Consider the following 15,949-nt stretch of genomic DNA (forward strand, 5'->3'; position numbering starts at 1 on the left):
TTCCACTAACTCTGCTCTCAGAGTGGGTGCAGAAAGAGGTCAGTGTGCAGAAAGGGGGGCAGTGTGTGTTTTGAGGGGGACAGAGTGTGTGGATTTCTGATCAATCTGAATCTGAAGTTTGCATATTTGTACAGAACATTTTTGCATTATGTGCATTTTTGTGAAGTTTATTTATGCATATATATTTTTTGTTGCATTATTTATTTTTCCTTATTTAAGATTAACATTTATAATTGTCACGCTTCAGTGTAAATCACAGCTATGGAGCTCAGGATGTGATGAAATCATAAAAGTGTTTAATGAGCAGGTTTTATACACACAATAATACGAACCGAATTTTGCTGATATTGCACAGGGTTTTCTGAGTAAAGCTGAATATTGGTAGCAAAGGAATACAACGGATGCAGGTAGAATTACTGAGTGGAGAGAAATCCAGTGTAGTGATGTCGGCAACAGCAACATGTGAAAGTCCCAGAGCACAGGAGAACACAACCATAAAGAAAAAGCAACTAAACAACAATGGCCAGCACAGGTAATAAAGAGGGGCAGGTATAAATAGGGAACACCCAGGTGCAGAAGATAATTAGTGCAATAGGTAACCCCCTAGTAATGAGAAGGAGAAAAAGCACAATAGACATTAATATAACAAGTCCATGGCCGGACTGGCCATCAGTGTGGGCCGGTCCGGCTCCCTGCCACCCCCCGATTAAAGTAAATAAAATATTATTTTTTTTGCGTGTAGCCGTCATGACGTGTGACGTCATGACGGCTCTGTGGGCCGGCACGGCTCCCGCACTTCAGGTTCATCACATCGCGCGGCCGCGTAGCACTAGTTGCAGTGAATTCCCGGAGACAGTTGACAGTGCTGAGGTAAATGCATTTGTTATTTTCACAGGGAAGAGGAACGGGAAATGTGTGCAGGGGGGGAGAGGAACCGAAAATGTGCGCATGGGGGAGGAAGAGGAGAGGAGAGGAACCGAAAATGTGTGCAGTGGGGGGGAGAATGTGTGCAGGGGGGGGGGGGGGAGAGGAACCGAAAATGTGCGCATGGGGGAGGAAGAGGAAAGGAATCGAAAATGTGTGCAGGGGGGGAAGGAGAGGAACTGAAAATGTGTGCAGTGGGGGGGGGGGGGAGAGGAGCGAAAATGTGTGCAGTCAGGGGGAGAGGAACCGAAAAAGTGTGCAGGGGAGGGGAGAGGAACCGAAAAGGTCTGCACAGGGGGAAAGGGGCTGGAAATGTCTGCAGGGGGGAGAGGGGCTGAAAATGTCTGCAGGGGGGGAGGGGGGGCTGAAAATGTCTGCAGGGGGGGAGGGGGATGAAAATGTCTGCAGGGGGAGGAGAGGGGCTGAAAATGTGTGCAGAGGGGAAAGGGGCTGAAAATGTGTGCAGGGGGAAAGAGGGGCTGAAAATGTGTGCAGAGGGGAAAGGGGCTGAAAATGTGTGCAGGGGGAAAGAGGGGCTGAAAATGTCTGCAGGGGGGAGAGTGGCTGTAAATGCCTACATGGTGAATGAAATGTCTTGGGTGTTATTTAAAAAATAGAGCAGCTTTGGGGAGCATGATATCTCTTTTGTGTGGCAGTTACATGGCTGCTCTCTAATATTCTAGTGATAGTTGAGACCAAATACCAGTGAGATGGGGCTGGTAGAGGTTAATATTTTATTGACCAATGTTCAGATATTACTTATATATGCCTGTACAATGGGTTAGTGTTATCTGGCCATAATGGAGTGGTTTGTTTTTTTAAATTAAAAACCCTAATCATTTTGGGTTTGTTAACATTTTGCAATATAATAAATGTTTTGCATTTTCAATACAGGACTCCAAATTTCCAAAAGCCAGCGAGAAGACAACAAAGCAGCAAGAGAGAAGAGCAAGAACAGGTAAGAGACAACGGCGCAATCAATCTAAATTTGAGTGCTGGAGAATATTTCTGAATATTTATATTTAGGAGTATTCCTATACATTGGAAGGGGAGACGCTGTTGGTGTATTTGCCTATGGTGACCGGAACCCTTAATCAGGCCTGGACCAGCAACGCCACTTCAGCGTGCAGCAATATTGTGCATGGAGCTCATAGTAGGTGGGTCTGTGTGTTTTAAATGCCAGGGCTGATTTTTAGTCGCAGTCCGGCCCTGAACAAGTCCAAAAAGTCCTGGGGGCAGGAGCTGCCCATACAAACAGCATGAAATGCAGAAAGCTGCAGGCAGATCCTGACAAAAATAATAAAGTACTGTTGATGAAGCAACACTAAAAAAGACTATTTTTATATTGATAAATATATATTGTACCGAAAACCACCCTTTAGTGATGGACCGCTACTTATTGGCCAGTGCTGTGTGCTTGCCCCCCTTGGCTGAAGTTTGCCAGCCAGCCCCTGCAAGCCAATGTGGTTGCCACAGGACAGAACCAGTAAGAGACTATTATATTTTGGATGCCTTTTCAAGACTTGTCCAAACAAGGATTTTAGAGAAGCCAAAACCATACAGACCTTGGGAGAAATGATGACAGATAATTCCATGCAGGAATTTCAAGGCAGGGAGTTCCTTGGATTTTTCAAATTTTCCTCCCAATGATGTCCAAGAGGTTCATATGGGACACTTACTTGTAGGATGCAGGATCTCCAGTTTCTCTAAAGATTGATTCTTAACAATTGCAAATGTATGGGTTTTTTCAACAGTCACATTAACAACATACAAAAATCCCCATCTCCAAGACTCCATTCGAAAGATAGGCTATGTAGGAAAGCTTGATGTTGCTAAACTTTGAACAGGAATTTTGATAATTATGCCAAAGAAATTCATGTTTCTATTCCAGGATTTTAATTGTAAAAAAATACAATGGAGGATATTGTATAATATTGGACTTACAAAACCTCAAGAAATAAATAAGGTCCCAGAAATTCAAGATGGAATCCATGTGTTCAAACCTCTATGAAATATAGGTTTTGGACTCATTTCGGTAGATCTCAAAGATGCATACCTTCATGTGCCAATAAGACGATCGCATTCAACTTTTCTTAGGTTTCTCATATTCAATCAGCATTTCAGAGGTCTTCCTTTTGAGACATTCAGAAAAGTAATAATTGTGCTAATTGCAAAGTTAAGACAAGAAGGAATTTTGGATGCTATTCTGGTAAAGGCAAGATCCAAGCAGGTGGCACTTCTAGCTGCAGCTCGAGCTATAAAAGTTCTAAAACTGCATGCTGAGATTATTAATATGGAAAAGAGTCACAACCATCTCAGAGTCTAAAATTTCTTTGGATTCCTATGCAGAGATTTGAACCAGTTTGGAACAGAGATGTCAAGGTCATGCATCAATTGATTCCATTGTGAAGACAGTAAGGCAAGACAATAATTATTATAGTCAAAGGAGGACACGCTGGCAGTAGGAAAATCATTTGCAGGTCACCAGTAGCTTGTAATTTTTACAGTTGCCAGCAACACAGTATGTATTGCTCACTGCAGTTATCTGACAGCTTAAGGATTATGGCAGGACCACACTGCAAGACTGCATCCAAGCGCTGATAAACGTTTTCAATATTCAAGGCCTGTCTTCAGTTTTAGCAGGCTACTGCAGGATGTGCAGCTTGTGCAAAGCCTGTCGATGATGAGAGCAGTCTGACCATTGTTGAATTAGTCAGAGTGTATCTTGAAGCATTTATCAGTAACTCATATAGTCGGTTTAGAAAATATCTCCCTAGTCAGCGGGGCAGACACAGGAAACACCTCTTAGGGTATATAGTGTGACTCCTTCCTCTAGGTGTACCGTTGTGTAATTTCCCAATCTGCTTTTGGAAAATATATAACAAGGGTGGGAAAATTAGGGTTGTTATGGAGTGCTCAGAGAAAAAGTAATTAACAGTGAATATAATGCAGGGTTGGGACTACCATTGGTGTGGCAGGTGTAGTGCACTGGGGCGGCCCATAGAGATAATGGGGCCTGCTGGCAGATGCAGAGGGTCAGGGGGCCTTATTCCCTCTTCTCCACCTCCTTGCACCGGGGCCCACAGCTCGCTATTTCCGCCTCTGATATAATGTATTTCTTCTGTTGACTCCCTGGCAGGCTTAACAATTGGTAAGTATCCAAGCAACAGCATATGGTAGGCTCAAGAAGTAAGTGATACCAATAATGAAATGCAAGAATTGTATTGACCTATAATCTAAAGGATTCACCTTCCAAATTGAGCATTCATAGCTGATGTCACATCCAAAATGTAATGTATTGTAAAGGTGTGATGACTACCCTGCTGCTTTTGATTGTTGAAGCCAGAAACCTGTATGCCCAAGAGGTTGTCATTGCCCTAGTTAAATGTGCTGTCAGAATTCCAGGTATGTGTTAAGACAGTGTCAGGAGTCTGTTGTTATTTTGAATTAACTCTGCAGTACCTCTGTATTACCATCAGTACTGCTGTGAACTTTAGACATTTGCACCTTACATGTAGACGTTAACCTTCTTCCTTTGTAAATCTGCACTTGCTTCCCTGAGTATATATGCCTGCCCTTGCTGTCCATTGATTTGTTTCCCATGAACAGTGGTCTGGTATGTTCTAGCTATTTTTATTCCATGTTCCTGTGCTTTGGACATCCTGCAAGCCAGTGTTTTCTTCCTATGTGTTCTAAGTAGAGATTGCTCTAACAATCAACAGCCTCTGTAAACATTTTTCTTCTTCATTACTTGGATTTGAGCATAATGAAGGTAATATAATCTACTGATTGATATGAAAGGTAGACTCTACTTTAGGTATGAAAGTTAGATTCATCAGCAGCACTACTTTATCCTGGAAACTGTTCAAGAATGGTTTCTTACACCATTATGCATGTAGTTCTCTTATTCTTCTGACAGATGTAAACACCACCACAATTAATACTTTGGGAGACTGACTTATTAAGGCACGCAAACTGAACGTAGTGTGCTTTTTTTTTTAATGTCCTTATTCAACTAGGTGCGGATGTAAAGATACGTTGTTTGATAACTATGGGTCTAGGTCCGATCCACTCTAACAAACAATACACTGCAGGATTTATCCAATACATATGTGGAAACTAAAGTCACAAAAGAACGTACAGAATGTATTTTTAAATAAAATACATTTATTAGGATGTTATGAATGTTTTTTGTTTGTTTTTAAAGATTTGTTTATTCAAGATCATTAACAAACATAAAAGCATGGTACATCATCATCAGGAATCTGTCAGAGCAGATATGACAAGCAGGGGCGGATCTAGAAAAATGCTGTACCCGGGGCGATTTAGGGGGGGGGGGCGATTTAGGCCCCGCCCCTTTCTAACATCTTAGGCTGCCGACGGCTGCGCACTATGTGCAGGTCCGTCCAGCCGTGACAGGCAGGGACAGTGTGCTGCTCGGCTGCTCTGATTGCAGCAAGTGTCTGCTAGGGGGGGCGATCGCCCCGATTGCCCCCCCCTGGATCCGCCACTGATGACAAGGTCAACATGGGTGTAACATGCTGCATCGTACAAAGGTGTGGATAAACCAATTAAAGGGACCATAGTTTTTCAAAGAATTTTGATACAGGAAAAGAGAAAGAGTGAAAAAAAGGAGAGAAATAGAGATGAAGATGAGAGCGGAAAAAGAGAAAAAAGGGAAAGAAATGGTTGGAGGAGAGAAGTAGGCAGTGTGGCTAGGGCCGCAGGGGGGGGATATTCAGAGGGCAATAGCTCTAGTTATGCTATGGGTGGGGGGAGCAATATTGAAAAAAGGACAACCAGGGATCCTAAACTCTGTTAAAGAACTTAGAGGAGTTATTGATTATGTTTGTCATAAATTTCATAAGGTGAGCACCCATACTCAATTTGGCTTTGATCGCACCAAAATTGTATTAGTTTTGGGCATTCCCACCAGATATGAACAAGTGTGCCCACCTCAGAGCACCCATGCCAGCAACGATCTGAGGCATCAGGTAACATCTTGTGAAGCCGGATCGGGACGTAATACCACCTATACAGGAGTTTATATATGTGTTCTTTGATTTTATTGAGCTGGAGGCAGCATTCTCCCGTATACCAGCCCAGTCTTCGTCATCTAAGGAATTACCCAAATCTCGTTCCCATGCCAACTCGTGGGGGACCCGAGTAGAATCGAATGGGCGAGATACCTCAGAATATATAGTGGAAATTAAGCCAGATGTGAATGCCCTGCTCAGGCACATCGCCTCAAAGTGAGTGGGCGTGCAGAGAGGTGCGTTTTGATTAGAAGTATGGAAGTTGTGAATTTGGAGGTACTGGTATAAGTATTTAGATGGGATTTCTATAGCTGCTGGAATATCAATGAACTGTGGAAAAAGGGTAGAGCGGGACATATCATTCACATAACGGACACCTCGAGAGTATCAGGCGCAGAATTCAGAGGGTTGCAAACCTGGTGGGAATTCTGGGTAGTTGAATAAAAGGATGAGTAGAGAGCGATATGGGCAGATAAATAATAGTGTTTGAAATTTGGGAATCCAAGGCCACCATCCCCGAGAAGATCTCTGAAGGACTCTCAGCCCTATTCATGGTCGTTTGCCAGCCCAGATAAATTGAGAGGTAATGTATTGGAGGTATTTGAACACATGGGAGAATTCGAATAGGGAGGGTTTGGAACAGATATAGTAATCTCGGGGGGATGGTCATTTTTACTGCATTAATACGTCCTATCCAGGAGATGTATTGGCGAGACCAGGATTGAAGGTCAGACTTCACTTTGGAGAGGGTGTGAAGAAAGTTGGCTTGAAAGAGCTGGTGATGGCGCTTAGTTAAGAAAAGTATTTCAGTTTTTGTAGCCACCATTTTAAGGGAAATTGTTGTTCTATTAGAGATTTGTCTGATTGGGGAATGTAGAAGTCCAGCGTCACGGTTTTATCAGGATTAATTTTATATCCTAAAAATGGCCATAGGTTTCTAGTTCAGAAAGGAGGGGGGGAGGGAAGTGATGGGTTGAGAAATACTCAGCAGAATGTCGTCCGCGTAGAGGGCCACTTTATGGTCTCGGACACCTGAAATCGCCCTGTTAGCACAAATTCTGGCAGCAATGGGTTCAATCACTAATGCAAAAATAAGTGGAGAGAGGAGGCTTCCCTGACATGTACCATTCGAGATATTGAAAAGTGATGAAGTGTACTCATTGGCTGAATCTGTGGCAGAGGGGGAGCGATATAAGGCTGAGACACCCTTGAAAAATTTACCAGAGAAGCCCATTGATCCAAGGACCCCTTTCATGAACGGCCAAGAAATGCAATCGAAAGCTTTTTCAGCATCTAGTACCATAAGTAGAGGGGATTTTGCCGACATGTATGGAATGGATTCGATGGACATCCCTCCTGGTATTGTCTAGTGCCTGTCGCCCTGCAGTAAATTCGGATGAATCGGGATCGGAAGGAGGGGGTTCAATCTAGTGGCTAGAATCTTAGCGTAGAGCTTTAAGTTGAAGCTAAGTAAAAAGATAGGTCGGTATCCAGTGCATTGTATGAGATCTTTTCCGGGTTTTGGGATAACTGCAATATTAGCCTGAGTGATAGCTAGGTGAAAGGATGCTCCTTCTATGATTTGGTTAAAGAGGGAAGTACCAGTGAATTTCTTATAATATTGGGCTGTAAACCCATCAGAACCAGGGGCTGATGATGGTTTGAGGGTCTTTATGGCTGCTAAGACTTCTTCAGAAGTGATATCGGCATTGAGTGTAGAGAGTTGGGAGAGGGTACGTTTTTAGGTAGAGGGGTTATCAGATAGATATGATTAAAAAAAAGTCCGGCATGAGATCTCCCCGGTGCTGTGAAGCAGAAAGATTGTACAGTGAGGTATAGAAGCTAAATTCGTTAACTATGTCTAAAGGGTCCAAAGTTCATAAGTAATGGAGCTGGTGGATTTCTTATGTATATTATCAATCAGAGCACGAGTGCGCTTCTGTTGAAGCTTTCTGGCCAACATTGAATCCGCCTTGTCCGCTTTATCAGAAAAAACGTTGTTGAAGCTTTTGTATGAGTGAGGCAGCTCTGCGAGACAGAAGCGTGTTCAATTGGCCTTCCAGTGACTCGACCTGTGATAAGAGAGCAGGGTCTGAGTTTTTTTTATGTTGCCTCAACAGGTCTGTGATGCGCTGTTCAAAGGAAGATATTTCTAAGGCAGCACGTTTCTTAGATTGCGAGGCAGTGCTAATAAGCTGGCCGCGGATAGTTGCTTTGTGGGCTTCCCATATGATCCCTCATATGATCCTTGGCGCCACCTCTGGGGATGAATTTTCTTGAAAGTAATTAGAAATAGCCTTTTTGATGTCAACGAAAGTGGTAGAATTTAATAGAAGGGAATCATCCAGGCGCCAGCATGGTGAACGTGAAATACTGTTGTAGCATATCGAGAAGTACATACACTCCTGCATGATCTGTCCAAGAGAAAGGAGTAATTCCAGCTTGAGTGGTCATAGTCATGAGTGATTGAGACACATGGAGCATATCAATGCGAGACTTTAGTTGGTGAGGGGTAGAAAAATGAGTTTAATCTTTTGCAGTAGAATTTTTAAGATGCCAGATTTCAAAGCAGGTGTGCTGTTTTAGTTATGTGCACAATGTCAAGGAGTCAATAGAGGGTGGGGTAGGTGGTGTTCGAGAGGAGGTAGAGGTTTAGTCTAATTGTTGATCTAATACCATATTGAAGTCACCCCCCACTATGACATGACCTTGGGCTAATTGCTCAACGTGTCTAAATAGTTCGATAAAGAAGGGGCCATAGATTGAAACTAGAGTGATTAATGTGGAACGAGTTGTACCCAGCACCAGTATGAAACGCCCCTCTGGGTCAGCATAAGCAGAGGGGGATCGGAAGGGAACCTTGCTATATATAAGAATGACAACGCCCTGTTTTTTTGCAATCAGCTGAAGCAAAGCAGGTCTGGGAAAACTGTTTACCCTGAAGTTGTGTGTGAGTACCTGTGAGATGGGTCTCTTGGAGTAAGACGATGCCGGCTTTTTCCCGCCTGCAGGCTCCCAGGACTGTGATGAATTTGCGTGGGGAATTGAGGCCATTAACATTGCTGGAGAGGAGTTTCAGGGCCATGGCATCGAGTGAAGAGCAGATGCTAGATGAGGGGCAAGCTGCCAGTTGCAATAGGAAAACAAGTTTGACCATATAGAATCAGGTGGGGGGGGCAGTCAGGGGGGATGGGGAAACCATATGGAACAGAAAGGAGCTGAGAGAAAGCTATCAATAAGTCTTGTCTTCTCACGAGTGAGAGAGTGAAGGACCTAGTAGGAGAAGAGGGACAGTGGACAGTCAAAAGGGCCCAATTGGGCAAGAACCCTGAGTAAAAAGAACCAGAATGGGGTTCAAAGACGTAGTAAAAGAACTATACATTAATGAATGCTAAATACTAAAGGGTGTGTGGGGGGTGGCCCAAAGGTGAACTCGACCAGGACCTTGGACCCACTATAAGAGTTTTTCCTCAATATAATGACAACAACAATAATGAACTGAGAGAACAGTGTGTGGTGTAATATGTAAAAACCAAATCCGATTTACAGTATAATTAAATAGAGAAGAGTGGAGGAAGGGGAAAGGAGGCAGCAGGTCAAATACTTTGAGTTTGAAACAATTAGTATATTTCTGAATGCGCTAACGCTTATAACCAAACAACCAGTTGCTTTTAAAGACAGCAATGGACACAATAAGTTCAAGAAGCAATACTGGATCAATAATCAGACAAGGTGGGGAACTAGAGAACGGATGCTCCTGTAAATGTTAGATCACCATCTGTAATGGTAAAAAGACAACAAACCATAACACAGCAAAGGAGAGTCATGATCCCCTCAGGGGGAAGGAGTGGTATCTCGAGCATGGAGCTGTGAGGTCCGAGTCCACTCTGGTTGTAGAGGAGCTGGGTGCTGAGGTTTTGGAGATCTTGGTTGTTGGGTACAGGCCACTGGAAGGGCATCCAATTTGGCAAGGAGGGTGTGACCTTGGTCCAACATTTTAATGTAGTGGGTGGAGTTGGTCGCAAAGACTTGAAACTGGAATGGGAAACCCCAATGGTAATGGATGCTATGTTGACGCAAGACTGGTGATGGGCTGTAGGTAGTGCCATTTTTGAATCGTAGTTGGGGCAAGATCTTGAAAAAGTTGAATGTCTGTTTCTCTAAAGGATATAACTGGTTTATCCCTAATTGCCATTAACACCCGCTCTCTGGTGCGGAAGTAGTGTAGGCGAACAATTATATCCCATGGAGGTTGGACAGGTGCAGGCTTGGCTCTTTAACCTTTATGTGCACGATCCATGAGGCAGTCCATGTCAGAGAGATCAGGCAAAATATGGAGAAACAGAACTTTAATAAAAGAGTGGAGTTCTGATGGAGAGTTATCCTCTGCAAAATTTATAATGCGGACATTATTACGGCGAGAGCGATTCTCCGAGTCCTCCTGTTTCTCCTTCAAGGCCTCTATTTCGTCATGGAGGCTGGATAGTTCATTATCCAACATCGACTGTGAGCAACATAAGTCGTCTGTTTTTGTCTCCAGGGCATCCGTCCTGTTTCCCAGTGAGGTCAGCTCTGATTTGAACTCATTGACGGCTTTAGAGATTTCTTGCTTGAATGCAGCTTTGACACCCTCGAGGAAGCTAGTCATTCATTACAGGCTGGATTTGTGGGTCTAGCTCAGCTTCAGCAGGGGTGGGGGAATCTGACACTTCACTGTAATCAGCTTGAAGAAAAGGAATTTTGGATTTAGTTCTGAAGAAGTTGGTAGAAGTTCCTTGAGCCGGGTTCTTTGGTTTCTTGGACACTGTAGATGTAAAGAATGCCACGCGCGTTCTAGAAGACTCAAAAGGGGAAAGGGATAGGGTAATGAAGAAGAGGGAAGGGAACCACAAACTAGTCACAGAATATATTAGCAGGGTCCATCCAGGTCCAGGCCGAGGAAGGCGGTTATATTAGATTTGCCTGAGTTTGTGATATGTATAGAAGTCCCAGTAGATTATGGTGAGGTTCAGGTAGTCACCAGCCAGTGGGGTAGGACTGTATTGAAATGGTCCCATATTCCCAGACAGGTAGGAGGCCCTATGTGTCTTTTTATTGCAGGCCAGTGAGGATTGGATGCAGGAGCCGATCCTGTGTATCCTGTGTGCGAAAGGTGTTAACAGAAGACAGAAGATTTCTGGTGCGGTCTGGCTGCAGTCAGGTGGGTAAGATGGCCGCTGTTCCGAGAGTGTAGTATTCTTCCCCAGGCCCTGAGTTTCGAACCAGTGCTGGCTGTGTTAGGCTCGTTGCGCACTATGGACTCAGAGACCCATTTGGCGGGTTAGTTAGTGCAGGAGAGTCCTTATGGGGGAGCACAGGGTAGGCCCTGCCGTATAAATTGCTGAGTTTCAGGACCCCGGCAGCAGTACATAAATTATTGCAGTCCCTGGGGGGGTCCAGATGTTGCATTCAGGAAAATATTGCTGTTTTAGGAATAAAATTTTCGTTTTCCAGGACTTCCCGGTGATATAACAGGAGCTGGAGCAAGGTATGTCTGCTATAGGTGGCTACCAAGCCATGACCCCCAGCATTCCAGCATTAAGAGATGTTAATAGTACCAACTAAATCTATAAGATGGGGTGTAGTTCAAATATAGGCACTTGGGGGCAGCAGAGTTCAGACTTTTGTCTCAGAACAGCAGGAGGGAGAAACTGCTTAATTTGTAGTGGGGCTGTTTTGTAGACAGATTAGGGGTGAAGTCACTGAAATGAACGGTACTCACATTAGCTACTGAAGATCACCAGCTGATGAAGAAGAGAGCCCCTTCTCATGTGAGATCCGGACACCAGCATGTCTGTGTGCAGAGCTGTGCAGCTGATTCCAAGGCTGTTGTGGGCCCTGGGGGCTCCAGAAAATGCCTCCAGCATGATGGCTGACGGCAGTTGAGAGGTAGGTGTCTGAACAGTGGGACTGCAGTTCGGTGGATACTGGTGCACTTCGTGGTGCATTGGGACTGGGTCTCTGTCTGGTAACTGGCGGGCAGCGGAAAACTGAGGGTAATATTGCTACTCAGCGTGCAGCATCAGGGGCTGCACAGGCCGCTCGGCTAAGGGGACAAGTCCGGGCAGAGAGCACCAGACAAGTTGATTTGTGCACCAGCGGTCTCAAGCTCAGAGGAAGTATGAGGGTGCAGTAGATGGTCTGGATAACAGCAGGGCAGATGGAAATACCGCAGGCGGGAGGTGAAAGCAGGGCCTCACCTATGAGTGGGCACTGTAGGAAGAGATTTTGGGGCCACTCCACGCAGGTCTCCTTGAGTCACAGTACTATCCCCTATCACTCCAGTATGTGGGGGACAGTGTAAATCTTTTTGGTAGGGAATTTTAGGGTGAGTGATGGAGCTCACTGAAAACGTGTCTGACACGAATGGCATCCAAGGCACGCCCCCCGGATGTTATGTATGTTTACTGTACACAAAATGCATTTTTAGTTTCTTCTGATAGCAAACACATGTTCTCGCCTACATATGCGACAGTCCTATCATTCCACGCCTACACCAGACCTGTAGCTTGTGCAAGCGATACTACAGAAAAACATGTACCTTAGAGATGCCCAAAGCTTGAATCGGATGCTGCTGACTGTGCTCAAGCTTGACATGCCCTTACTGTACATTGAATATGTGCATACGCTCATTCCCGTTGGCTGTATGCAGTAAAGATCCTTTGCATTCAAAGATGAATAGGACGTTGCTGCGTTCTCTGGTGTTTCTGGGCATGTGCAGAGCAAATTTACACAAAATATGGCACATATCATTATATATGTTACACCTTGCGGCTATTGACATGAGCTTTCAGAACAGGAGACAGAGGTCTTTTTATCTTTAGCAGCTGCCTTTCCCGTAGAGATGAACCCACTCACAGGCACTCGGCTGCCCCCAGGTCTTAAGCTCAGCGTCCTGATAGCTCATATACAATAACGTGGTAGGTGGGTAGAAGATAGTAGCCAGACAGGAGTGGATGATCAGAAACTAGCCAAAGTCAGGTGTCTGTGGCAGGTAGAATAGTCAAAAACAAGCAAAAGGGTCAGGGCTGGCAGCGAGCAGGGATATCCAAATAACAAGCATAGATCAGGGCAATCAGAGTTCAAGCGGGTCCAAAACAAAGCAAAGGTCAATAGGGAAGTCTATCAGGAATCAGCAACACAGCAGGTGCACTCTCAACAGGGGATAAACTCTATAACCGGCAGGGAGCCTAAACACTCCTTGCCTTAAATACTCAAGGAGACCATTCAGGGAAGGGGGAAGTTGTGGATCCCAATGAGGCCCCCAGCAGGTGTATTGTGCTCATTAATTAGCCTACATACTATGGTTACTACTGCGAGCACATCAGACTGCCAGCCCGCGGCGCTGAACAGAACAGTGCCTCGGTCGTTGCCCTGGCAACAACCGAGACAAAGGTCCCGGAAGTGACTGTTGTCGTGACAGCCGGGACGCAGGTAAGAGCGAGCGGCAAGGAGCCGCCGCTTGTAACAGTTACTTAATGAATCAGGCCCTGAGCGTTAGCCATTTAAGAGAAATTGGAAATCTCAAAGGGAATTGACACTAATGCCTCAAGTTAAAATCCCATGGTTCTAATAAAGGCCTGATGCAAAGATGATTATTTTTTACTGCTTAAAAAAAAAAATCATAAGACTAAATCATTCAATGCCAGTTTTGTGTCCAAAAAGATACCAAGCACTGAACCTTCAGGGTGCTGATCAGCAAAACACTTTTCTAACCCTTTTTACAGAAAATACAGTACTTGAAGAATTCTTACCGACACTGGTCTAACAGACTTCCGTTTGCATCAGAGGACACTTTTTTATGCAAAACTTGTAGTAAATTACATTCTGCTTTCTGGCATCCAACAGTAGCTTAATCACTCAGTTATAGATTCCTGAGCAATGATCGCTCAATCTTCACCCCATCAAGGAGAGAGCACTGAGATTCAGGTGCAGAATTTGTACCTGGTGTAGGAGGTCTGGTCGAATTGGTAGAAGCCAAAGTTGCTCTAGAATAGTATTTCTTAACTCCAGTGCACCCCCAACACCTCATGTTTCAAGGATTGGTCTGTGTAAACAGGTTTGATAATTACTGACCCAACAAAGTAGTGACCTGTGCAGAATTAATGAAATCCTAAAAACATAAGCTGTTAGGGGTGCGTAAGAACTGGAGTTAAGAAATACTGCTCTAGAAGCATTTCCCAGGATACTGCAGACAATGCTCGATGAGGTTAAAATAGAATAGCCATTACCTCCACTGCTCCTTTCCGAATTTTCCTTAATGTTTGTGTAATTAAAGGGAAAAGAGGAAGTACATATCCCAAATGGTTGTCCCAAAGTCTTGTCACAGCATCGGTCCCTTTTGCTTTGGGATGGACATAAAATCGATCCATCTTGGTATTCTGAATGTCACCATCAAATCTATTTTAGGAACTCCAAAACTCTTTCAGCAGAAAGACCTTTGTGCTGGCCCATTCTCCTCTTAAGGAGTGTGCGACATAAAAGAAGTTGGAAATGTCCAATTGCCTGCCAAACTGCTTTCATCTCCAAACAGTTTGTATGTAGCTTTCTTTCGTTATGTTGCTATGTGCCTTGTCACGTGTGTTCGAATGTGCACCCCAACCTCTGGTGCTGGAGGCTGTTAACCCAACCCACTCTGGTTCCAAGAGGGGTACTCCTTGATCTTTCACTATGTTAGTTTCACACCATGGAGACTCTTGACTGTCAGTTTTGAAAAAGTGGAGATGTTGTCTATAGTAACCATATTCTAGTTATCATTTATTTAGTACATTCTACAAAAAGACAGCTAGAATCTGATTGGCTGCTATAGCAAATATCTCCACTTTTTCAAACCTGCAGTTTAGTAAATATACTCTGAGGACCGTTAACAAAACCTCCACTGCTTCTCTACCAGAAGTCTGGAGTAGAAACTGGTGCCTTTGATTGACAGGAACTAATGAAATCACCTATTTACCCTTCAATGTCTGCAGACTGTTGCACAATGCTTTCATTTACACTAAGGAGGCTGGACATTTGGTTTTTACAAAAATCTGCCCTGCCTTTAAAATTCTCCAAATTCCCTTTTGTAACCTTTGGATATAATGTCTACAACCAGACGCTCCTGAGCAGGGTCCAAATCTTTACATAATTCTAATGCATGCCACCCAGAGTGGACCCTAGGGATTGTGTTACCCTTACATCTTAGAATTATTTGGCCTAAATCCTCCTCCTTTACCACTAGGGGCACTAAAAGGCTGTTTAGAACTATTATGCCCAATCTGTTATAGTTTTTGCTGGAACTGCACCTTCTTGGTTCCTTAAAGTGCAGACAAGTGAAACAAGCCCTTGTAGGATCTTGTGTTAATTAATGTAATTGATCTTCTCTGACTTTGTAAATCAAGTCCAGCTTGTCACCAAATCATGACAAACCCTCAAAAGGAAGTGTGACTAACAGATTCTTAGATGGATCTGCTACCAAAAGACAAAGCCAAAGAGCTCTTTTAACCACTAGTGTTAATCTCCCCTTTAGCTACTTCTATATACAAGAAAGAATACATTCTCTCAGTTCTTTTGGAGTTTTTCCGGTTGATCCCACTCTTTATTAATAAGATCTTTAACAGCAAAAAGTACAAAGAAAATTCTCTAATTACACTGGTTATCATTAAAGGCATCTTGCAAGATTGTCAGGTTTGGTGTGTCCTGTATCCCAATAGCTTTATGAATATGCTCCAGAAGCAGCTCAATATCAAATGAACAGGGCTCTTCTCTCCACTATCCATGGAACAATCCTGATCAAGTGGCAGATCAACTGCTTGTAGTCACACACACTGTATAAATGTGCCTGTTGGCCGAGAATACTGCCCAGCCACAATCAGAGTGGTCAGACAACATCCTCAGCTGGCCTCTCAGTCGACAGGCAGCCCACCCCTGCTAGGAGTGAAAGGGGATGGGCACTAAATCAATGACCCTCA

At 44.1% G+C, this 15,949-nt stretch overlaps 1 protein-coding gene across 1 annotated transcript in view; it reads left to right on the forward strand.

The window, feature by feature from the left end:
• LOC142144326 (heat shock factor protein 2-like) overlaps positions 1-15,949 on the forward strand; it is a 541,922-nt gene that overhangs the window by 76,268 nt on the left and 449,705 nt on the right. The window lies entirely within an intron of this gene.

This window comes from Mixophyes fleayi, chromosome 3 (assembly GCF_038048845.1).
Source record: "Mixophyes fleayi isolate aMixFle1 chromosome 3, aMixFle1.hap1, whole genome shotgun sequence".
NCBI classification, from domain to species: domain Eukaryota; kingdom Metazoa; phylum Chordata; class Amphibia; order Anura; family Limnodynastidae; genus Mixophyes; species Mixophyes fleayi.